Here is a 25444-nt window from a genome sequence, read left to right as displayed (position 1 = left end):
TACTTTTCTATTTTTTATTTTACTAAATAAAACTATTTTCTTTTCATAATTATTAAACAGAGTTATTAGTTTTAAATTATTACAAAAATAACTATTTTACCATTTTTTGCACACTCAACTAAATAAATGTAAATTATATATTTAAAAACACTTAAACGGGTTATCATTGCATTTTTAACCATTTTTAAACGAAACAAATACATACCGGTATTTAAAAAAATACTTTTTTTATTTAACCATTTATGTACAAATAAACCCAACATTTTAAATACATTTCTGTTTTTTTTTATTGCATAATCTATATTGTATCAAGCAGTTCAATGGTTATCATCACACATTTCTCAAAAGAAAACTAATATGTATTTTAACAGCAATATATAATACATACTTTTCAATTTTTTATTTCACTAAATAAAAATATATAATTTATTTTCATAATTATTAAACAGAGTTATTAGTTTTAGATTATTACAAAAATAACTATTTGACCATTTTTGCATACTCAACTAAATAAATATAAATGATATATTTAAAACTGCGTGGGTTCCCTCCGGGTACTCCGGCTTCCTCCCACTTCTGAAGACATGCACCTGGGGATAGGTTGATTGGCAACACTAAATTGGCCCTAGTGTGTGAATGTGAGTGTGAATGTTGTCTGTCTATCTGTGTTGGCCCTGCGATGAGGTGGCGACTTGTCCAGGGTGTACCCCGCCTTCCGCCCGATTGTAGCTGAGATAGGCTCCAGCGCCCCCCGCGACCCCAAAGGGAATAAGCGGTAGAAAATGGATGGATGGATATTTAAAAACACTTAAAAGGGTTATCATTTCATTTTAAACCATTTTTAAATTAAACAAATACAACTTTTTTTTTCTTTGACCATTTATGTACAAAAACCCCCAACATTTGTAATGCATTTCTAGTTTTTATTTATTGCATAAGCCATTATTGTATCGAGCAGTTCTATGGTTATCATCACACATTTCTCTAAAGAAAACTAATATTGTGTATTTTAACAGCAACATATAATACATACTTTTCTATTTTGTATTTCACTAAATAAAAATATATATTTTCTTTTCATAATAAAAAAACAAGAGTTATTTGTTTTAAATTATTACAAAAATAACTATTTTACCATTTTTGCACAGCCAACTAAATAAATGTAAATTATATATTTAAAAACACTCAAAAGGGTTATTTCATTTTTAACCATTTTTAAATAAAACAAAAATATAACTTTTACTAATTTAACCATTAATGTACAAATAAACCCAACATTTGTAAGACATTTCTCAAAAGAAAACTAATATGTAATTTAACAGTAATATATAATACATACTTTTCTATTTTTTACTCTACAAAATTAAAACAAATATTTTCTGTTCATAAAACATGTTTTCTTTAAAAAATAAAGATATTATTTTCAAATTATTACAAAAATAACTTTTTAACCATCTCCGCACACTCAACTAAATACATGTCAAATATCAATTTAAAAAATACTTACATGCAGATTAAACTTAAACAAAAAGCTTTTTACATTCTTTGTTTTTAAATGTATTTATTTGTTTAATTTTTTGTTGTTGCACAGTCAGGTTGGTGTTTTAGTTTTGTAAGTTGTTATTTGTGTTACAAATGCTATTTATTCATATTTCTATTGCAAGGAAAGACACATTTTATTACCGGGTCAAATAAAGGGAATAAAAAAAGTAAACTTAAAATAAACAAACACACCCTGAAGTGTCGTAAAACAACAACAAAGCAATTTTATTAAAACAAGCGGGGCAGGGTTGTCTGGGGTCTTTCAGGCCCTTTCGGGGGCAGCAGCCGGCAGGTGGGCGACAGGAGGCGTGAGGAGCATAAATAAAATGGAAACATTCTCCATGCAGGCTTACATCAACTCACATGAGGCCTTCTAAAAACAACATGGCGGCTGAAAGGCGTCGCGACACACACCACCGCCGTCGCCCGCATCTCGGCCCGCGGCAGCAGACCCCAATCTGGTTCTTATCTGGCACAAAGTCCCAGGAAACCAAACAAGTGCAGTAGCGCCGTGCTTGCGTTGGCGCCCCCAAGGAGCTCGGACAACAAGCAGGCGCTGCGTGTGACGACGTGTAAAAAAAAAAAGAAAGTCTGACTTCAGTCGAAAAAGTTTTTTTAGGCCACATAATCAAGTTGGGAATGAGACACAGAACATGTTTTAGTCTCCAAAGGTCAGGCTTGGAGTAGTTTCTAGTAGGCTCTGTACAACGTTAAAGCAACATTATGTAAGAGTAAATGTTGTACCAGAGAGGGTAGCATCCTTTGTTGTTGCCATGGAGACCCAACATCACTGACAAAGAATTTTGCAATAGCAGACCAGCCAGGGAGTATTACCAAAACCAAAACAAAATAGTCCTTACTTAAGCTTTAATGGAATACCTGAATTAATTACACCTAATGGTATGTTCCATTAATTATAACAATGAGATTAATCACCAAAACGTTTGGAAGGGTGGACCAGCCAGGACACTTTAAGTCAGGGGTCGGCAACCCAAAACGTTGAAAGAGCCATATTGGACCAAAAATACAACAAACAAATCTGTCTGGAGCCGCAAAAAATTAAAAGTCTTATATAAGTGTTATAATGAAGGCAACACATGACGTAAGTGTCTATATTAGCTATATTAGCCTGCTATGAAAATGACTTTAAAAGTCTTATATAAGTGTTATAATGAAGACAACACATGACGTAAGTGTCTATATCAGCTATATTAGCCTACTATCAAAAAGACTATGTGTCGCAGGCTGAAGCAAATCTTTGTTGACAGAAATGTTGAAATGTAATATTTATTCTACACATTTTTACAACATTACAACCCATTAATAAATCAGAGGCTACTCAGGAGGTGAGATAACTCCCGGAAATTACTGGCTTTTAATGGCCAAAGGTATAGATGTGTGTGTCCAAGTTAAAAGAAACGGCAGGCTGTCTTCTTTTAATAGATTTATTACAATCTTTGGCAAGCTAGGTAATGTTTGCTGTGGTCTGGAACAACATGGCACACAAGCAACTATCAAATGTGTCATGAAACATGCAAAACTAAATTATATACAAAGAGGATAAAAGTAAAGGAAATTAAAAGAGCTCAAATATACCTATGAACGAGGCATAATGATGCAATATGTACATACGGCTAGCCTAAATAGCATGTTAGCATTGATTAGCTTGCAGTCATGCACTGACTAAATATGTCTGATGAGCACTCCAACAAGTCAATAACATCAACAAAGTTCATTTTTGTGCATTCACGCACAGCATAAAACTTTTGGTGGACAAAATGAGACAAAGAAGGAGTGTAAGATTTTACATGTAAGCAAACTGTTGCGTCACCGTCCACACTATGGTGAGTTCAAGAACAGCCGAAATTAGTAGGACAAAACAATTTTCAGCAAATACTGTCATCAGTGAAGCATACACACAAACATATCAAACAGTGGGCTTTCTAACAATTGGGAAGGTTTGTGTCATGTTTGTCCTCAAACAAAAAACATACTAAAACAAACAAAAAAAAATGTTCCCCCATCTTTTTCCATTATCAATCCTTTGTTAAAAATGTCCCAGGGAGCCACTAGGGTGGCCCTAAAGAGCCGCGGGTTGCTGACCCCTGTATTAGTTTAAACAGAAATGTTACTGATGACCTAAACGCAACTTACATTTGACAACTGTACCAAAACAAAATACTCCGTACTGTAGCTTTAATTGAATACCTTGATTCATTACACCTAATGATATGTTGCATTCATTAATAAGTAAGATTAATCCTTTCAAATTGTGCATTGGTGGACCAGCCATGACATACATTATGACTGTAACAAAACTGTACCAAAACAACACTTTTCTACTTTGCATCAGTCCATCTTAGATGAGCTCGGGCCCAGCCAAGCCGGCAGCGTTTCTGGGTGTTGTTGATAAATGGCTTTGGCTTTGCATAGTAGAGTTTTAACTTGCACTTACAGACGTAGCGACAAACTGTAGTTACTGAGAGTGGTTTTCTGAAGTGTTCCTGAGCCCATGTAGTGATATCCTTTACACACTGATGTCGCTTTTTGATGCAGTACCGCCTGGGCGATCGAAGGTCCGTAATATCATTGCTTATGTGCAGTGATTTCTCCAGATTCTCTAAACCTTTTGATGATATTACGGACCGTAGATGGTGAAACCCTCAAATTCCTTGCAATAGCTAGTTCAGAAATGTTGTTCTTAAACTGTTGGACAATTTGCTCACGCATTTGTTGACAAAGTAGTGACCCTCGCCCCATCCTTGTTTGTGAATGACTGAGCATTTCATGGAAGCTGCTTTTATACCCAATCATGGCACCCACCTGTTCCCAATTAGCCTGTTCACCTGTGGGATGTTCCAAATAAGTGTTTGATGAGCATTCCTCAACTTTCTCAGTCTTTTTTGCCACTTTTGCCAGCTTTTATGAAACATGTTGCAGGCATCAAATTCCAATGAGCTACTATTTGCAAAAAATACAGTTTTCCAGTTCAAACTTTAAATATCTTGTCTTTGCAGTCTATTCAATTGAATTTAAGTTGAAAAGAATTTGCAAATCATTGTATTCTGAAAGGGACAAGCGGTAGAAAATGGATGGATGGATGTACTGTTTTTATTTACGATTTACACAACGTGCCAACTTCACTGGTTTTGGGTTTTGTACATTTGACAACTGTCGGGGGAATAGAACCAAAACAAAATCCTCCTTACTATAGCTTTAATTTAATACTTTAATTTCCATCCATCCATTTTCTACCGCTTATTCCCTTTGGGGTCGCGGGGGGCGCTGGAGCCTATCTCAGCCACACATTTTGCAGTGGTGGACCAGCCAGGACACCTTAATTGTTTATATCTGAACACAACTTTATGTAACAAAACTGCACCAAAACAAATATTTCTTACTATCACTTTAATTGAAAACCATGGATGAAATAAATAAGATATGTTCCATTAATTATAAAAAAATAAGATTAATCAGCAAGAAGTTTAGAAGGGTGGACCAGCCAGGACACTTTAAGTATTTGTGTTAGTACAAACAAATATGTTACTGATGATCTAAACACACACACAACTTACATTTGACAACTGTAGGGGGAATAGTACCAAAACAAAATTCTCCGTACTATAGCTTTAATTGAATACCTTGATTCATTACACCTAATATGTTGCATTCATTACACACATTTTGCAATAGTGGACCAGCCAGGACACCTTAAGTGATTATACCTGCACACAATTTACACTTTATGACTGTACCAAAACAAATATTTCTTACTATCACTTTAATTGAAAACCATGGATGAAATAAATAAGATATGTTCCACTAATCAGGACACTTGAAGTATTTGTGTTAGTGCTAACAGAAATGTTACTGATGACCTAAACACATTTATATATTCATGTATTATCTGCCCTGCGATGAGGTGGCGACTTGTCCAGGGTGTACCCCGCCTTCCGCCCGATTGTAGCTGAGATAGGCTCCAGCGCCCTCCGCGACCCCAAAAGGGAATAAGCGGTAGGAAATGGATGGATGGATGAATGTTTTATCTGTAATTATCATTTTATATTTAAATTCATGTTCAAAAGAAGAAACAACTCTCTCTAAAAAAAAAACCTAAAAAACCCACTGAATTGTTGGGTTTGTTATTAATGTCAAATTAGTATTCAATAATATAATACTTCATTTAAATGTTTTTACATCACAGCCCCTTCATAGTTAATTAAAAAAAATGCATTTATGTTTGGTCACATTGATGAATATATTGTATTTTTTTAGCACAAATATTTTAAAATGTCTATTTTTTGCCATTAAATGTATAGAAATAATTCAAATATGTAGCATTAGGTGTGTTTGACCTAATAACACGTTTATTAAAACTTCTAACTATAAATTATTTAACTGATTAAATAATACTAATATTGAAATATTATATTTGACGACACTGTAAAGAAGTACACACATCTCTGCGTACACTTTATGCTTTATTCCATGCTGACATGCCTGTTTGCAGCCTACACACTAACAAATGCTGGGTTATTTTGATAACCCAATTTATGAGTTGCTAGTGTTGGGTTAAATTTTGGAGTTATTTTTATGAAGAGCAATCCATTTTTTGGGTTATAAGGGTATTATTTTAACAACATTTCTGGGTTTTCAAAATTATGAACCATTTTTGGGTTGTTTTTCAACGAGTAATACATTTTTGGCTAAAAGGCTTTTTTTTTTTTTAAATTAAAAAGTCACTTTTTTCTTGAAGGGAATTTTATTATGGGTTAATCTCATTAACATTATTTACAATCATCCAACAATAAGTTAGCAAAACAAAATTTTTGGGTTAAATATTTCAACCCAATAGTTTGATCGGAATAACACAACATTAAGTTATCATAACTCAACTTTTTGGTTAAATAATTCAACGCAAAAGTTGGATTGACAAAATTAACCCAAAATGTTGAGTTAAAATAACTCAAATAAGTGGTTTGTCCTTTCCTGAACCAGCAGTTGGGTTAAAATTGGGTCCTTTTTTAACCCAACATTTTTTAGTGTGTATTGAGACTTTAGGCCCGACGCGGCCCGGCCATTGCAAGCAGTTGCCACGGCGACGATCCCACTCCAAAAGTCCTCCGCAGGTGTCAAAGAGGCCCCCTGTGCGCGCGGCCGCTATTAGGCGCCATTACCCCTGCAGAACTGAGCCGCTCTGTGCGCCGGCCCGCAACACACACTTTTCCATTCACGACACCTAATGGCCGACGAATTCACCTTCAGTCGCGAAGAAGGGACGGGAATCCGACTCGGAACAAGCGTTCCATTCTTGCTGAAGCCGTCATTGTGCTGAGCAGCCAGGACAACAGGGAGGGCACGCCACTTCTGTGGTTATCGTCACGTTTCTTTCCTTATCCTTCTCAGGTGACAGGACAACAAAAAGACCAATACGCGCACTCATTGTAATTTAAATTGCCTCGTACGCGAAAAAACACAGAATAAAATCACCCAGTACACGTAGATACGTTATGGACAGGACAATAAATGCTTGACAAAGTGGATTTTATGAGTAGTTCATGTATTGTTTACTACAATATTTAATAGTTCTACTATTCTAATAGAGTTACAGTATTTGTAATGAGGCCTTTGTGTTGTTGCCATGGCGACATGCCCGATAGTTGCCAATAGTTGTCTTGTTGTTCATGAAATTTTGAGTTTGCATAAATATTTGTCGTAATTGACCATTTTATTTGGAATCCTGTGTGTCACAAAACACGTTTTCAATTATCTAATACATGTCATTAACAAAGAAAGAACAAAATAAGAGCAAAATAATATTCCATCCATCCATTTTCTACCGCTTGTCCCTTACAGGGTTGCGGGGGGTGCTGGAGCCTATCCCAGCTGCAGATAACATTAATTTTATGCATAAGAAACAAAGGCGTAGGCATGAAAGAATGTGTTACAAATTAAAAAGAGAGATTGGTGGGAAGTTTAAGAATAGAAAAATGAAATAAAATATAAATATATATTACATTTTTTTAATATATTTTTTATTTAAATTATATTTATTTATTTTATTTTTTTATTAATCAGTCCAACAAAATAATACACAATAATACCATAATAATATAATTCCAATTCTAAAACCAAACCTGGCAACATTCATAATAGCAATCAACAGAGCAATTGTCACTAACATGACACAAAACAATCCAAAAGTAGTCAAACAAAAATGAATAATATCAACAGTATCAATATTAATAAGAATTCCAACATAGCAGCGATTAGAAATCCCTCATTTACATAATCATCACAGCCATTTATAAAAATTAAAACAAAAACATTTAAAAAATGAACAATAGTGTCACTTTATTTTTTGTTTTTTTACTTTATAGAGTCATTATTACAAAATATGTGCTCTATAAATGAAATGGACTTAGATATTTAGGTATGATTAATGTATCATTAATCATACCTAATGTATCATTGCAATTATTGTTTATTATTTTTTTATATTAATTTTTTATTTTATTTTAGCAGTATTTGTTAAATCTGTAAATCATAACACTAACCTGGATGTCCAGGTTTACGCTTTTATTTATAGGGGTTTTATTTGGAAATAGATATAATAATCTCTCTTAATCTTTTTTCTTTTCTTTTTTTTTTTTTAAACAATTTAGCAATTACATTTTTTTTATTGTGTTGCACTTTGGACAGCAAAAAAACAAAAGACCTAAATCTTCAGGATGAATTTTTATTTTTATTGTAGGCGTTTTATTTAAAAAGTATTTAAATATGTTTCTTAGTATAATAATAGTAATAGTGTACTATATATACATATATTTACCAATTTTCTACTTTAGTTTTTTTAAATAGGGGGTTTTTATTTGAAGGCCTGAGGTCAACGAGGTGGTTTGCTTCGGTCAAAACAAGCAAAATGTGGACTTGTGCTTTTTCGCTCGCGCCAAGGCCGATGACACCTTTAAAAAAAAAGAAAGAAAAAAAAGGATAATGGCTAACTCTGTAGGCGAGTGACACCTGGTGCAAATAATGAGAGAACATAGCAGCAAACAAACAGGATTATTAGGTCAATGTCACCCCGCCTTCCGCCCAAGTGCAGCTGGGGTAGGCTCCAGCACCCCCAACCCTGAGAGGGACAAGCGGTATAAAATGTTTGGATGGGTGACAAACATACACACACATTATATATATATGTATTTGTGTGTGTGTATACTTCATACTAGCATTTTTAACATCACACACACATTATATGTGTGTGTGTGTGATGCTTTTTCAATATTTCGTAACCGCTGAGCGATTATCGGTAATGGACGTGCCGGGAAATGTGCAGCGCGGAGGAATGTCAAGCACATGTTGGGAAAGAAGGAGAGCGGCGAGAATTGGAACGAGCACTCGCAGGGTTAATCACAGCTAATTTCTTCGCCGCCATTTCCCTCTGTCACTTTATTATTGCAGCCTTTCTCTTTCGCGGGGGTAATCCGGGCGTAACGAGGCGCTGCCACGAGACATTAGCGGCAAGCGGACGCAGAGTAGAGTGGGAGGAGGTGTGTGGGACTCAATAATCTTTATTGTGCAAGAGAAAGTCAGCGAGGGAACTCCCTCAAGCTGCCCTCTGTTCTTTTAATGGACTCCTCGGTGGACACAAACATCACAAGTTCGCAGACTGGCCTCCATTTAGCGGTGTCACCTTTCGCGGGCCTCAACGGTTCCATCGCCGGCCGGTCCAAAGAACCGGCGTCCTATCAGACGAATCAAAGGCGATTACACAGCTCGCCAGTCATGTCGGATCCGTGCGGCGGCGCTAAGTAGGTACCGCGGGCCGCAGCCCCCGAGGTCTCTGTTGATTCAGTCAAAGTGCTCTGTAATTTCTTTCAAATAATCTATTTTAACAAATAAAGAGGTCATTGAGGGAGCGCCTGGCTGCACGGCGCACGCTTTGGAAATGGTTCCTTAAGAGGCCCCGGCTGGCCCACGGTGCTCCCGCGCCCGGAGGAGGACGCCGTGCGGCGTTCAAACCCAAAGAGCAACATTGCATGTGGAGAAGAAAGAGCGAGCACTTGTCTCCGGTCATCCCCGACATTTGTCCACATACTTGGACGCGCCACAGTAACGTCTTTTTCTCCTCAACATTTCTCCACATGGTGCAATTCACCAAACCACACACACAAGAAACACACTATTATTATTATTATTTGTACATCCAAATATTATTTGTGTATCAAATATTATTATTATTATTTGTGCATCCAAATATTAGTATTATTATTTGTGCTACCAAATATTATTATCATTATTTGTGCTACCAAATATTATTAATTGTGCAGCCACTTGTTGCTAATATCATTATTACATATTACAATACATATTATTATTATTATTAGTGCATCCATATTTTATTATTATTATTTGTGCATCCAAATATTATGATTATTATTTGTGCGTCCAAAAATTATTATTATTATTATTATTATTTGTGCATCAAAATATTATCATTATTTGTGGATCCAAATGTTATTAATTGTGCATCCAAATATAATTATTATTACTATTTGTGCATCCAGATATTATTATTATTATTTGTGCTGTCAGATATTATTATTTGTGCATCCAAATATTATTATTATTATTTGTGCATCCAAATGTTATTATTATTAGTGCATCCAAATATTATTATTATTATTTGTGCGGCCACTTGTTGCTAATATTATTATTATTATTATTATTAGTGCACCCATCCATCCATCTTCTTTCGCTTATCCGAGGTCAGGTCGCGGGGGCAGCAGCCTAAGCAGGGAAGCCCAGACTTTCTTCTCCCCAGCCACTTTGTCCAGCTCTTCCCGGGGGATCCCGAGGCGTTCCCAGGCCAGCCGGTAGACATAGTCTTCCCAACGTGTCCTGGGTCTTCCCCGTGGCCTCCTACCGGTTGGACGTGCCCTAAACACCTCCCAAGGGAGGCGTTCGGGTGGCATCCTGGCTAGATGCCCGAACCACCTCACCTGGCTCCTCTAACCCATATTTTATTATTATTATTTGTGCCTCCAAATATTGTTATTTGTGGATCCAAATATTATTATTATTATTAGTGCATCCAAATATTATTATTGTTACTTGTGCATCCAAATATTATTATTATTATTTGTGCGTCCAAATATTATTTGTGCTAGCAAATATTAATTGTGCATCCAAATATTATTATTAATATTTGTGCATCCAAATATTAATATTATTATTATTATTTGTGCATCCAAATATTATTATTATTTGTCCATCCAAATATTATCATTATTATTTGTCCATCCAAATATTATTATTATTATTATTATTATTATTTGTGCATCCAAATATTATTATTATTATTATTATTATTATTTGTGCATCCAAATATTATTATTTGTGCGTCCAAATATTATTATTATTATTTGTGCATCCAAATATTATTATTATTATTATTATTATAATTTGGTCATCCAAATGTTTTTATTATTCGTGCGGCCACTTGTTGCTAATATTATTGTTATTATTATTTGTGCATCCAAATATTATTATTATTATTTGTTCGGCCATTTGTTGCAAATATTATTATTATTATTATTATTATTTGTGCGTCCTAATACTATTTGTGCATTCAAATATTATTATTATTATTATTTGTGCATCCAAATATTATTATTATTATTTGTGCATTCAAATGTTATTATTATTTGTGCGGCCACTTGTTACTAATATTATTATTATTATTCGTGAATCCAAATATTATTATTATATTACTACTAATTTCAGCGGCCCTTGAACTCACCGTTGTGCGGACTGTGACTCAACAGTTTGTTTACATGTGTAACTTTGTACGACGCTGCCACAGAAAGAGGTGTTTTATGCCACTCCTTCTTTGTCTCATTTTGTCCACCAAACGTTTTATACTGTGCGTGACTGCACAAAGGTGAGCTTTGTTGATGTTATTGACTTGTTGGGAGTGCTAATCAAGTATATTTGGTCACTGCATGACTGCAAGCTAAACAGTGCTAACATGCTATTTAGGCTAGCTGTATGTACATATTGCATCATCATGCCTCATTTGTGGGTATATTTAAACTCCTTTACTTATGTCCTCTGTATTTAGTTTATTTTTCAATGTTTCATGACACATCTTTATGTAATACTGGCTGCATTTCTGATAGTTGTTTGTGCGCCATGTTGTTCCAGACCACAGCAAACGTTAGCCAGCTTGCAAAGACAGCCAGTTGTTTCCTTTAACTTGGACACACACATCTATACCTTTGGTAATTCTATGACAGACATTTCCAGGAGTTATCTCACCTTCTGAGAAGTTTTACCAATGTTTTCCAATGTTGTAAAAATGTGTAGAATAAATATTAAACATTTCTGTCAACGAAGAAATGTTAGTCATTTTGATAGTAGGCTAATATAGCTATTTAGCCTCTTACATCATGTGTTGCCTTCATTATAACACTTATACAAGTCTTTTAATTTTGTACGGCTGCAGACGGATGACTTTTTTGTATTTTTGTATGGTTGTTGCTAGGCAGAACCTGTGGGGCACAATCATTTGTGCCCCGCGAGTGGAATTTTCTCAATCTGGATTTGGCGTTGCCATCGTAACCACACTTTAGGATCGTCCGGTGGTTCCACTATTTCTACGGGAAAAAATATTTAGTTGTTAGTTCCCATGGTAACCGCACTTTAGGATCGTCCGGTGGTTCCAGTATTTCTACGAGAAAATATTTTGTTTTTAGTTACCATGGCGACATGTGTTAAGGGGCTTCCGTTTTGCCAATTAGCAAACATCTTTTAAGGAACAGTAACAAGAACTCTGACGGAGTAACCAATGCGAACGACCACAACATATCCCAGGGGGCGACTGTTGGAATATTAAGTGTATTAATTGTAAAACACGACCATAACTCTGGTCACCCAGGTGCTCTGCATCTCCGCTCTGTCTCCGCCTGCCTGATGTCATGTGACTTGCACTGATGTCATGTGACTTGCAATGATGTCATGTGACTTGCACCTTCAGTGGAGGTCCGACTGTAAGAGGCCCGCTTGTGTAAACGCGGCCAAAGTACTTTGCTTTATTTGGCCTTGTTTGTGTGCACATGCACCACACCGCTGGGCAGTGAGATGCAGGGCACGGCTTTCTCTCTCTCTCTCCTTCCTCCCACGTTCCACAGCAACATGTTGTTTACGCTGCCGTCCAAAAACCGCCTTTCCCCCCCCCCCGTCATTAAACCTGTTTTCCTTAAGCCTCTCGGTAATTTAAGCCGTCAATTACGCGGGAACCTCAAAGATGGAACACACTTTGTTACGGGATGCTAGTTAGCCTCGGGTCTCTTTGGATGAGATGTTTTTTACCGGAGGAAATAATAGAACATGTAACCATCGCAAAGTCTTTTATTGGCGCTACAGAGAAGTTAAGTGTCATGCAAGCGTAAAAAGAAGTTAGCCGGGTTACCATTAAGATGTAAAAACAACAAAACAATTTTGAAAAAACAGCTTAAAGTGCAGGTAAGGTGTGTTGCAGATGTGCTTTTGAACACTCTTTAGTGTCATACAAGTGTAAAAAGAAGTTAATTGCGGTCAGCATGAAGATGTAAAAACAATAAAACAATCTAGAAAAAGAAGCCTAAGGTAAGGTGTGTTGCAGATGTGCTTTTTAACACTCTTAAGTGTCATAAAAGTGTAAAAAGAAGTTAACCGCGGTTAGCATTAAGATGTAAAAACAACAATCTGGAAAAAAATTGCCTAATGTGGAGTTAAGGCGTGTTGCAGATGTGCTTTTTTTATGTGTATATATACTGTGTATATATATATATATATATATATATATATATATATATATATATATATATATATATATATATATATATATATATATCCATTGTTTTTTTAATCCGTTTTGACATTTAACATTGTCACGTTATCGATGGGAAAATTCATTTTTAGACAATATGATTTGCCTGAGCGGCTAGGAGACACAGAGAGTAACAAGCGGTAGAAAATGGTTTAGAAAGGAAAGATTTAAAAAAAAAAAAAAAAAAAAAAATGTTTAACTTAGGACTTCCCGTGGGCCGGATTTTGGATGCTGAGGGGCCCGATCCGGCCCGCGGGCCATAGTTTGGGTACCACTGCTCTTAAGTGTCATACAAGTGTAAAAAGAAGTTAACCACAGTTAGCATTAAGATGTAAAAACAACAATAAAAAAAAAAGAAGCCTAGTGAGGTGTGTTGCAGATGTGCTTTTTAACACTCTTTAGTGTCATACAAGTGTAAAAAGAAGTTAACCGCAGTTAGCATTAAGATGTAAAAACAACAAAACAATCTAGAAAAAATAGCCTAAAGTGCAGGTCAGGCGTGTTGCAGATGTGCTTGTTAACACTCTTAAGTGTCATACAAGTGTAAAAAGAAGTTAATTGCGGTCAGCATTAAGATGTAAAAACAACAACAATCCAGAAAAAGAAGCCTAGTGAGGTGTGTTGCAGATGTGCTTTTTAACACTCTTAAGTGTCATACAAGTGTAAAAAGAAGTTAACCACGGTTAGCATTAAAAAGATGTAAAACAACAACAATCCAGAAAAAGAAGCCTAGTGAGGTGTGTTGCAGATGTGCTTTTGAACACTCTTTAGTGTCATACAAGTGTAAAAAGAAGTTAATTGCGGTCAGCATGAAGATGTAAAAACAATAAAACAATCTAGAAAAAGAAGCCTAAGGTAAGGTGTGTTGCAGATGTGCTCTTTAACACTCTTAAGTGTCATACAAGTGTAAAAAGAAGTTAACCACAGTAAGCATTAAGATGTAAAAACAATCCAGTAAAAGAAGCCTAAGGTAAGGCGTGTTGCAGATGTGCTTTTTAACACTCTTTAGTGTCATACAAGTGTAAAAAGAAGTTAACCACAGTGAGCATTAAGATGTAAAAACAACAACAACAAAAAAAGAAGCCTAGTGATGCGTGTTGCAGATGTGCTTTTTAACACTCTCAAGTGTCATACAAAGAAGTTAACCACGACGTAGAAACTTTAAAACTCTCACTCTTACTTAAGTGATGACGGCCTAGTGGGATGTTGCAGATGTGCTTCGTGAATTAGACTTTTTCAACACCCTTAATTGTCACACAAGCGTAGAAAAACACTGTCAATGTTACGACACAAAATTGCCATGCAGGAGTGAACATTGCGGTTAGACATCGTGAAGTGTTTGTGATTCTGAGAGGCGGAGGACAACAGGTAAAAAACGTAGGCAAAAAATACAAACAGCGTCTCTCTCTCGGCACAAAAGGCGAGTCTCAGCACAGCAGGGTAGACAAACACAAAATGTGGCCAGTAGCGGACAAGCAACGTGCAATAAAGCCAAGCGTAACAGTCGCGTAAGGACTATATAAGGGGGCATGATTAGTGTTGGCAGCAGGTGGGTACACTCATCAATAAACCTGGATCTTATGTGTAAGCTCAGCGCTCCTGACAACGGGGACGTAAACACGGAAGGGCAGAAGTACTGACAACATAAATAGACACTAAACTATAAGAGAGACAAAACATGTCCTGACCTGGAAGACGGGTCATGACAGTAAAAAGAAACACTGTCAAAATAAGACAAAAAACAACAAAACATTCAATCTTGACTAAAAGGTGCAACTTAACGTGCAGCAGGTGTGCTTTGCAGAGTTTTGGCTTTTTTTTTTAACACTCTTGATTGTCCCACAAGTGTTAAAAGAAGTGGGTAACTTAAGTAAGAAATGTTAACCTATTTTATCTTCGTCATTTGTCATTGGAGTTAAAACCAGCGACATGTTTTGTTTTCAAGCTAAAGTTTGGTCATAATTTTAAATAAAACTGCTGCTGTCATCTGTGCTAATCGACCCGGAAATGACGTTTTGTTTACAATCTTGCATAGCGTTTGCGTGTAATACACTCTTCCACCACTTGTGGTAGTAATGACAACATCAGACAAGTAGCTTAAGTCATAGAAAGATTTCTTAAGCGCAAAAATGATAACTAAAGTGGTGAAGCTGTATTTTCATTTAATTGAAAGTTTATTTAATTAGCATATGTATTATTTGTTCATAATTTAGAAAACAATATTTTTTTAAATTTAATTAGTATTTAATTTGTTAATAATTTTGAAAAAATAAGTAAAATGTTTATTTAATTAGCATATGTATTATTATTTGTTAATAATTTAGACAAAATAAAAAAAACAAGTTGATAATCTAGTTACAATTGCGTAACAATATGTAAATATATTTGTCAGCGTTTTTATAAGGCCGTTCTTTTTGCAGTATTATTGATCCATAATGTTTTGAAATCAGCCTGACCTAAGTCTTGATAATAATGACCTTCCCTGGTTCAATCCCCACCTAGTACCAACCTCGTCATGTCCGTTGTGTCCTGAGCAAGACACTTCACCCTTGCTCCTGATGGGTGCTGGTTAGCGCCTTGCATGGCAGCTCCCTCCATCAGTGTGTGAATGTGTGTGTGAATGGGTAAATGTGGAAGTAGTGTCAAAGCGCTTTGAGTACCTTGAAGGTAGAAAAGCGCTATACAAGTACAACCCATTTAATGACCTACCAAACAGAAGAAGTCTGTAGCTTAAGTCATAGAGAACTGTCTTAAGTGCAAAATGATAACTAAAGTGGTGAAGCTGTAATTTCATTTAAATGAAAGTTTATTTAATTAGCATATGTATTATTTGTTAATAATTTAGAAAAAAATAAATAAAATGTTTATTTAATTAGCATATGTATTATTTGTTAATAATTTAGAAAAAAGATAACAAATAAGTTAATAATTTAGTTACAATTGCGTAACGGTATGTAAATATATTTTTCAGCGTTTTTATAAGTCCGTTCTTTTTGCAGTATTATTGATTCATAATGTTTTGTAATCAGCCTGACCTAAGTCTTGATAATAATGACCGACCAAACAGAAGAAGTCTGTAACGTAAGTCATAGAGAACTGTCTTAAGCGCAAAAATGATAACTAAAGTGGTGAAGCTTTATTTTCATTTAAGTGCAAGTTTATTTAATTAGCATACTGTATGTATTAATATTTGTTAATAATTTAGAAAAACAAGTTTAATTAGCATATGTATTATTATTTGTTAATTTAGGGGAAAAAAGCCTTGATAATAATGACCGACCAACAGAAAAAGTCTGTAGATTAAGTCATAGAAAACTGTCCTAAGTGCAAAAATTATAACTAAAGTGGTGAAGCTGTATTTTCATTTAAATGAAAGTTTATTTAATTAGCATATGTATTATTATTTGTTAATAATCAATATATTTCATTTATTTTAAATAAAACCTTTATTTAATTAGAATATGTATTATTATTTGTTAATTATAAAAAGAGTGTTTATTTAATTAGCATATGTATTATTTTTTGTTAATAATAGGCTCCAGCGACCCCCCGCTACCCTTAAAGGGACAAGTGGTAGAAAATGGATGGAAGGATGGAATTTAGAAAAAAAAAGCTTATTTAATTAGCATATGTATTATTTGTTAATAATTTAGAAAAAAGTTTAATTAGCATATGTATTATTATTTGTTAATAATTTAGAATATAAAAAGCCTTGATAATAATGACCAACCAAACAGAAAAAGTTTGTAGCTTAAGTCATAGAGAACTGTCTTAAGCGCAAAAATAACTAAAGTGGTGAAGCTGTATTTTCATTTAAATGAAAGTTTATTTAATTAGCATATGTATTATTATTTGTTAATAATCAATATTTAAAAAAATAAAATAAAACATTTATTTAATTAGCATTGTATTATTATTTGTTAATTATAAAAAGAACGTTTATTTAATTAGCATATGTATTATTTTTTGTTAATAATAGGCTCCAGCGACCCCGAAAGGGACAAGCGGTAGAAAATGGATGGATGGATGGAATTTAGAAAAAAAAAGCTTATTTAATTAACATATGTATTATTATTTGTTAATTATAAAAAAATAAAACGTTTATTTAATTAGCATATGTATTATTATTTGTTAATAATTTGGAAAAAAAAAGAAAAAACAAAGTTAATAATTTAGTTTCAATTGCGTAACAATATGTAAATATACTTTTCAGCATTTTATAAGTCCCTTCTTTGTGCAGTATAATTGATACATAATGTTTTTTTAATTAGCCTGACCTAAGCCTTGATAACAATCTCTGTGATTAAAACTTTCCCTCAGTGTTAACATTTGAGTGGGCCCCGGGCCCGTCTGTAGTGGGAAAGTTGGGCCCCGAAGTTAAAAAGGTTACGAACTCCTGAATCATGCGACTATTTCTTCCCAATTCTGATAAAACTGCTGCTAGTGACCCAGAAGCACCTTTTTGCAGGTTTCTTTTTTGGAACCCCTCCCTAAAAACGAGACACAATAGCAAAGAGGCGAAGTGGGGTTACAAAAACATGGCGCAATATCTAACTTTGACAGGACACGTCGCAGGGAATAATTTCACTTTATTTCCATTTCCTGGGACATTCCTGATGTGTCCAGATAAGTCGGTGCTGTCTTTATGAATTGGCAGCCATGTTGCTTTGGGTTAGTCTGTGTTTATTTAATGTTCTTCTTTTACAAACCTAAAGAGCAGAGAAATTCAATCGGATTTCGGGGACCATTTCAACCTTTTCGGGGGGGAGGAAGGTGCGTTCACAGTAACGTAATCCTCCGTTTCCCCGCGGCGCGATGTTTGCGCCCAGCGGAAAGATGGGCTGCAGTGATTGGGCCCACCCAGACTGCAGCCGTGCCCCCTCAACTCCCACTGGGGGCGACCGGGTCCCGTGTCCACGTTTCAAGCCCCGCCTGTCACTCACAGCAGGGGGGAGAGAGAGAGAGAGAGGGCGAGAGAGAGAGACAGAGTGAGTGAGTTCCGTCCCGGGGTCAACACTTATGTTCTCCAGCTAAGAAAGCAAGGCAGTAGATGCCCTAAAACACAGCCTCTTTGTGCTGCCCCTGAATGCACCACGGCCGACGGCAAGTCAGGCATTGAACAGGAAGTACACTTAAGTGTTGCGACACACCTTCCAATCAGTTCATCGATCAATCAGTGTCGCTGAGACACCTGAGTCTTAAGGAGGAGACATTTTCAGTGGAATATAGGACTGAAACCACATTAGTAGCCAGGGTGAGCTGGCCTCATTGCCCGGGCAAGGTGTCCTCGCTATAATGCTCTATCAAGAACACACAGGTGTGCCAGTATTTTTTTTTATTATCAATGATACATATAATCTCTGCTAATATAATGTTCTGAATTTACAGAATATCAATTTAGAAATGTTATGATTATACATCATGGCAAGAAAAATGCATTTTTGTTGATATTATTCATGTTGTAATTTTTCCTGATGACTTCCTAATTAGGTCAATTATATTACATGCATTTCTTTAGTATTTTTTTTAAAATTAGGATTAAACATCATTCACTTTTTTATTTAGTATATTACTGACGTTTGTACTTTAGTAAAGGAAAAAATATATATCCATGTTTAATATCATTTTGTAATATTGTTTCCTCAAAATGATTTACTTTGTCATTACTACATATGTACTTATAGAACAGTAAATTGCAAAACTTTTGTACTTCAGTGAATTGAAAACAAATTTTATAGCGTTTTTTCATACGTATTTGTAAAAAGGTTTTTTTTCCAAATTATTTGGTTGTTTAATTTTATACATACTATAAAATTTTATACATATATATATACTCTGATTCTGAGGTGTATATGTATATATATATATATATATATATATATATATATATATATATATATACACATCTATGTGTGTGTATATATATATATATAGTATATATATACAGTATATATATAAAATATTTAAAAAATCTGATTAATTACACTCTTTAACTGATTAATCCTGGGTTTTTATTTTCTTGCTTAAATCAAATTTCCTGAAGAAAATAATTGTTTTAATAATTTATTTTTATTTGAATTTGATTTACTTTTAACATTTTTACGACTATACTAATATTACAGTAAATTGCCAGACTAAATATTTTTGGCGTTTTTGACATCAACATTTGTTCTGATCATTTTATTCAGTATTTTTCACAATTTCCTCGTTTTTTTTACTCATAACAAAAAAAGTAATTCATTTAGTAATACCATTATTCATTGAGTGATATCATTTCCACAACATCTTAGTTTTTGTTTCATTAATTACTTCACTTATAAAGTAATTTTAAAATTTTATAAAAAAATTTATTTTTACTAATGAGACAAAATAGTGCAAGACATTTCTATTTTGTTGAATAAAAAAAATAGATTTTCAATATAATTTAGTAATATTTCAACAACATTTTTCATTTATTTCCCATTACTCATGATTTACTTTTTATTTTAATTTTTTAAATTTTTAGTACTCTTCCCACAATAGATTGCATTTTTTTGTACTTTGCCAAATTAAAAATACTGATTATTTATGATATTTTAAAAACAATAATTTAGTAGCATCCATTTGAAGTTGAAATTAGCAGATACACTACCTTCCTGTTTGAAAACATTTCAAAGTCAAACAGCTGACGTTTGAAAAGTTGTATGGAGTGCCGACCAGCTGATAACGTTGTGTTGCCTTGACAACAAGCTCCTCAGGTGTCCATCTTTGAACGTTGTCGTGGAATTAGTGAGGATGAGTCGGCATAAACGCACGCTCAGGTGCGTGGCGGCCGCCGTCACCTCCTGAAGTCGTTTGGCACGCGGCGCAATGAAGTTTGGTGTCGACTTTCTTTTAAGTGGCTGCGGTGGGCCGGCACCCACGGGGGACAAGTAAGGTCACTGTTTTTATGGTGGGGCGTGTGGGGATGGGGGGGTGCATCCTGTCATTCGCCGGTGACCTTTGAACATCTCGGCCACCTCACCCTCATCAGACCAAAGTCCTTTTTTTTTTTTACAATTATTTGATGAAATGATCCTATGTATTTTATGCATTGTTTTTTAACAAGCTACACTCCAGTCCACTTGGGGGCGGTAATGTGTTTAGAAACCCTCCAATAAACAACAGCAAATACTTTTTTCAACCACGACTACAAAAATTCGAAAGATGTTAGAATTTGGACTCATTTCAACATTTATTGCACACTTTTGTCAATTTTATGATGACTTATGCTAAAATTAGTTAGCATCTTGAGGAAATATTGGCTACGTTTTAGCCATGAGCCAAATTGGACCTGGATTTTTACGATATTATGTTATTTTTTTTCTACTTTGGCTAGCTTGACTTGTTCAATAATCAAACAAATCACAATTTTTTGTGTAATAGTAACAAGTAATTGGACGGATAACGTAACAATAAGCCAAAAAAAATTGATTAATTTCCGATTTCCGGGGTCCGATTCCATTGAGAATAAATTTTTGGGGAGGATAATTTCATTCAGAATCGATTCTTGGGGTAAAATTTAGATTCTCAATAAATTTTTGAGGTAACGGTTCGATTCAGAATCAATTTTTGGGATGCAGATTTGATTCAGAATTGATTCTTGGGTTGACAATTGGCTTCAGAATCACATATTAAGGTGATGAGTCGATTCAAAATCCATTCTTGAAGTGGTGGTTTGATTCGATTCTTGGGGTGCAGATCTGATTCAGAATTGATTCTTGGGTAGACGATTGTCTTCAGAATCACATATTAAGGTGATGATTCAATTCAAAATCAATTCTTGAGGTGATGGTTTGATTCAGAATTGATTCTTGGGGTGCAGATTCGATTCAGAATTGATTCTTGGGGTGAAGATTGGCTTCAGAATCACATCTTAAGGTGACTATTCGATTCAAAATCAGTTCATGAGGTGATGATTTGATTCAGAATCGATTCTTGGGGTGCAAATTTGATTCAGAATTTATTCTTAGGTTGAAGATTGGCTTCAGAATCACATCTTAAGGCGACGATTCGACTCAAAATCAATTCCTGAGGTGATGGTTTGAATCAGAATCCATTTTTGGGGTGCAGATTTGATTCAAAATTGATTCTTGGGTTGACGATTGGCTTCAGAATTGCATCTTAAGGCGACGATTCGATTCAAAATCAATTCCTGAGGTGGTGGTTTGATTCAGAATCGATTCTTGGGGTGCAGATTTCATTCAGAATTGATTCTTGGGTTGACGATTGGCTTCAGAATCACATATTCAGGTGATGAGACGATTCAAAATCCATTCTTGAAGTGGTTTGATTCAGATTCGATTCTTGGGGTGCAGCTCTGATTCAGAATTGATTCTTGAGTTGACGATTATCTTCAGAATCGCATCTTAAGGTGACAATTTGATTCAAAATCAATTCCTGAGGTGATGGTTTGATTCAAAATTGATTCTTGGGGTGCAGATTTTATTCAGACTTGATTCTTGGGGTGATGATTGGCTTCAGAATCACATCTTACAGTGACTATTTGATTCAAAATCAATTCATGAGGTGATGGTTTGATTCAGAATCGATTCTTGGTGTGCAAATTTGATGCAGAATTTATTCTTAGGTTGAATATTGGCTTCAGAATCGCATCTTATGGCGACGATTCGACTCAAAATCATTTCCTGAGGTGATGGTTTGAATCAGAATCGATTTTTGGGGTGCAGATTTGATTCAAAATTGATTCTTGGGTTGACGATTGGCTTTAGAATTGCATCTTAAGGCGACGATTCGATTCAAAATCAATTCCTGAGGTGGTGGTTTGATTCATATTCGATTCTTGAGGTGCAGATCTGATTCAGAATTGATTTTTGGGTTGACCATTATCTTCAGAATCGCATTTTAAGGTGACGATTTGATTAAAAATCAATTCCTGAGGTGATGGCTTGATTCAGAATCGATTCTTGGGGTGCAGATTTTATTCAGAATTGATTCTTGGGTTGACGATTGGCTTCAGAATCACATTTTAAGGTGACGACTTGATTCAAAACCAATTCCTGAGGTGGTGGTTTGATTCAGAATTGATTCTTGGGGTGCAGATTTGATTCAGAATTGATTCTTGGGCTGACGATTGGCTTCAGAATCACATTTTAAGGTGACTATTCGATTAAAAATCAATTCATGGGGTGATGGTTTGATTCAGAATCTATTCTTGGGGTGCAAATTTGATTCAGAATGTATTCTTAGGTTGAAGATTGGCTTCAGAATCACATATTAAGGTGATGAGTCGATTCAAATTCCATTCTTGAAGTGATGTTTGATTCAGAATTGATTCTTAGGGTGCAGATCTGATTCAGAATTGATTCTTGGGTTGACGATTGGCTTCAGAATCACATCTTAAGGCGACCATTCGATTCAAAACCAATTCCTGAGGTGATGGTTTGATTCAGAATCGATTCTTGTGGTGCAGATTTGATTAAACATGTATTCTCGGGTTGACGATTGGCTTCAGAATCACATCTTTAGGTGACGATTCGCTTCAAAATCAATTAATGAGGTGATGGTTTAATTCAGAATCGATTATTAGGGTACAGATTTGATTCAGAATTGATTCTTAGGTTGACGATTGGCTTCAAAATTGATTTTTGGGTTGACGATTGGCTTCAGAATCACATATTAAGTTGATGATTTGATTCAAAATCAATTCTTGAAGAGGTGGTTAGATTCAGAATCGATTCTTAGGGAAAAGACTTGATTCAGAATCGTTTCTTGGGTTGATGATACGATTTAGAATCTATTGTTATTTCAACACGATTCTCAATTCACACCAATTCTCTCAATATATTTGAATCATAATACAACTTTTTCAATATATATATTTTTTTTTAAATACATTTTTTCAAATAATGAATCCATTTAAAATCGGAATGAATAAGAATCACGGTTGGGATGTTTTTCGAGCAACTGAAGTATTTCAGCATAAATGCCCCCAAACACTGTACTCAAACTATGTTTTTACTGTTGTCGTTTATATAGTTTTCTACTTTTATGCAAACATTTTCAATTAAATATTGGATTTATTGTTTTTGCATTCTCTATTTTTATTGAAAGTATATCCTATCCTCCCTGAACCAGATTGTGTTTGTGACAGTAGTTCATTTAAATTAATGTTATATTTACGGAGGGAGTGTAGACGGCACAGACCACAAGAGGGTGTAGTAAGCTCAATGATTTATTATATATATATATATATATATATATATATATACTATATATATATATAATAAACAATACTAATAATCAACTAGAGAATGGAGTGTGACAATTCCAAAAGGGGTGTATGGTGTGAGACTATGTGTAGGAATTAATGAGTGTGTTACTGGGAGTGTTGAGCGAGAGAGTCCCGAAGGGGAAAGGCAGGCTCGAGTGTCTTTGAGACAAGCAGGTTGTCGGGCGGTATATCGAGGCGTCAAAAGTGTTTGTGTCCATGCAGGGGTCGAGGATCGCGGGAGGCAGTTCAAAGTCCAGAGGGAAGTCGAGGCACACAGCTTGATCACGGGACACACGAGAAGTACTGCGGGAAAACACAAGGGACATAAGACACAAGAACTGGGAAGACACAGAGAAAGATCAAGTACGCGGGAGGGAAACCAGAGACGGGATGCTTACTACGGGGAGTTAACTACGTTCCGGCGCAGGATCTTCGGGTCTGCTGGTCTTTATACTGCTCACCTTCATCAGTCCCAGGTGCGCTGACTGGTGATCGCCTGCAGCCTTTCCGGCGTGTGGCCGTGATGCAGATGACATGCGGGATTGAGCACGCGCCGTGACAAAATAGACTTCAAAAACACACATAGTTGTACATCTAATATTAACAACAATATTTATATTATATTAATTCATATATTTATATATTACATGACTAAACATTTGGTTTGCGTTTTAATTGATTTATGAATATTTCACTAATAATTTAATATTAAAATATTGTTTAATCAACACACCTTTGTCAATCAAATCATCCATGTTGTAGCCTGCTGTAACTTCAATTTTTTTTAAATAAAACACAAGTCCAACATTAAATATGATTTATTTTTAACCAGTTTTGAAACAGCCTGTGTGCCACTATTGGGTTGTGCCCCACTGGTTGACGACTTCTGAGTTTTAATAGAATCAACTTCAATGGTGAAGGATCCTGTAAAAGTGCACGTTTATTATACCATTCCTGAGTGGTTGTCGTAATATTGATAATATTATATAATATTATATATTTCATATTTCCACCTGAACAAAGGGGAGCTGCACTATTTTATCCTTTTGGGATGCATCATGTGTACATCGCAAATAAAATAATAACATCCTCTCTGAGCTACAAACATTATAAATCATCGCCTCCAAAGACGATGCGTACACACACACACACACACACTGTAAACACACGTGCCCGGGCATATACACACACTTAACGTTGATGCGCTGGCGAGGTGCTGCGGAGCTGCAGAGCATCAAGGGACATTCACAAAACACTCATTAACTCCCTCACAAAGCCGCCTTTGTGACCTGCCAGACCCCTGGCTACTCTCCTATACACACACACACACACACACACACACACACACACACACACACACACACACACACACACACACACACACACACACACACACACACACACACACATTGCAAGGCCAATAAGAAAGTACATAAACACTAAATGGGATTAAAGTCCAAAGCGTGAGAGCGAGCAGGATGGCAAATTATGAGGGCCTCTTCATAAAAGAAACAAGACATATTTTGCGGCAAATATTAGCAGCGAATGTCTGGCATTTTTTATTATTCCAACACGGCCACGCTCAGGAACATTTTGTCAGGTAACGTAACAAAGTGAATAATTGCGATAGTGGTGATAAAGAGTACTTTAGAGTCGTCTATTATACAAAACCCAAAACCAGTGAAGTTGGCACGTTGTGTAAATGGTAAATAAAAACAGAATACAATGATTTGCAAATCATTTTCAACTTATATTCAATTGAATAGACTGCAAAGACA

The 25444-nt window shown here is 35.3% G+C and overlaps 1 long non-coding RNA gene across 1 annotated transcript in view; it reads left to right on the top strand.

Moving 5' to 3' along the window:
- LOC133617380 (uncharacterized) overlaps positions 1–24401 on the top strand; it is a 41047-nt gene extending 16646 nt beyond the window's left edge. The window contains exon 3 of the long non-coding RNA XR_009816996.1: positions 23889–24401. This is a non-coding gene — a long non-coding RNA (uncharacterized lncRNA). The remainder of the gene's footprint in view (positions 1–23888) is intronic.
- The last annotated feature ends 1043 nt before the right edge of the window (positions 24402–25444 follow it).

The sequence above is a fragment of the Nerophis lumbriciformis genome, linkage group LG16, assembly GCF_033978685.3.
Source record: "Nerophis lumbriciformis linkage group LG16, RoL_Nlum_v2.1, whole genome shotgun sequence".
Taxonomy (NCBI): Eukaryota; Metazoa; Chordata; class Actinopteri; order Syngnathiformes; family Syngnathidae; genus Nerophis; species Nerophis lumbriciformis.
Note: the sequence above shows the minus strand (reverse complement) of the source record. Positions and strands in the feature narration are given on the sequence as shown.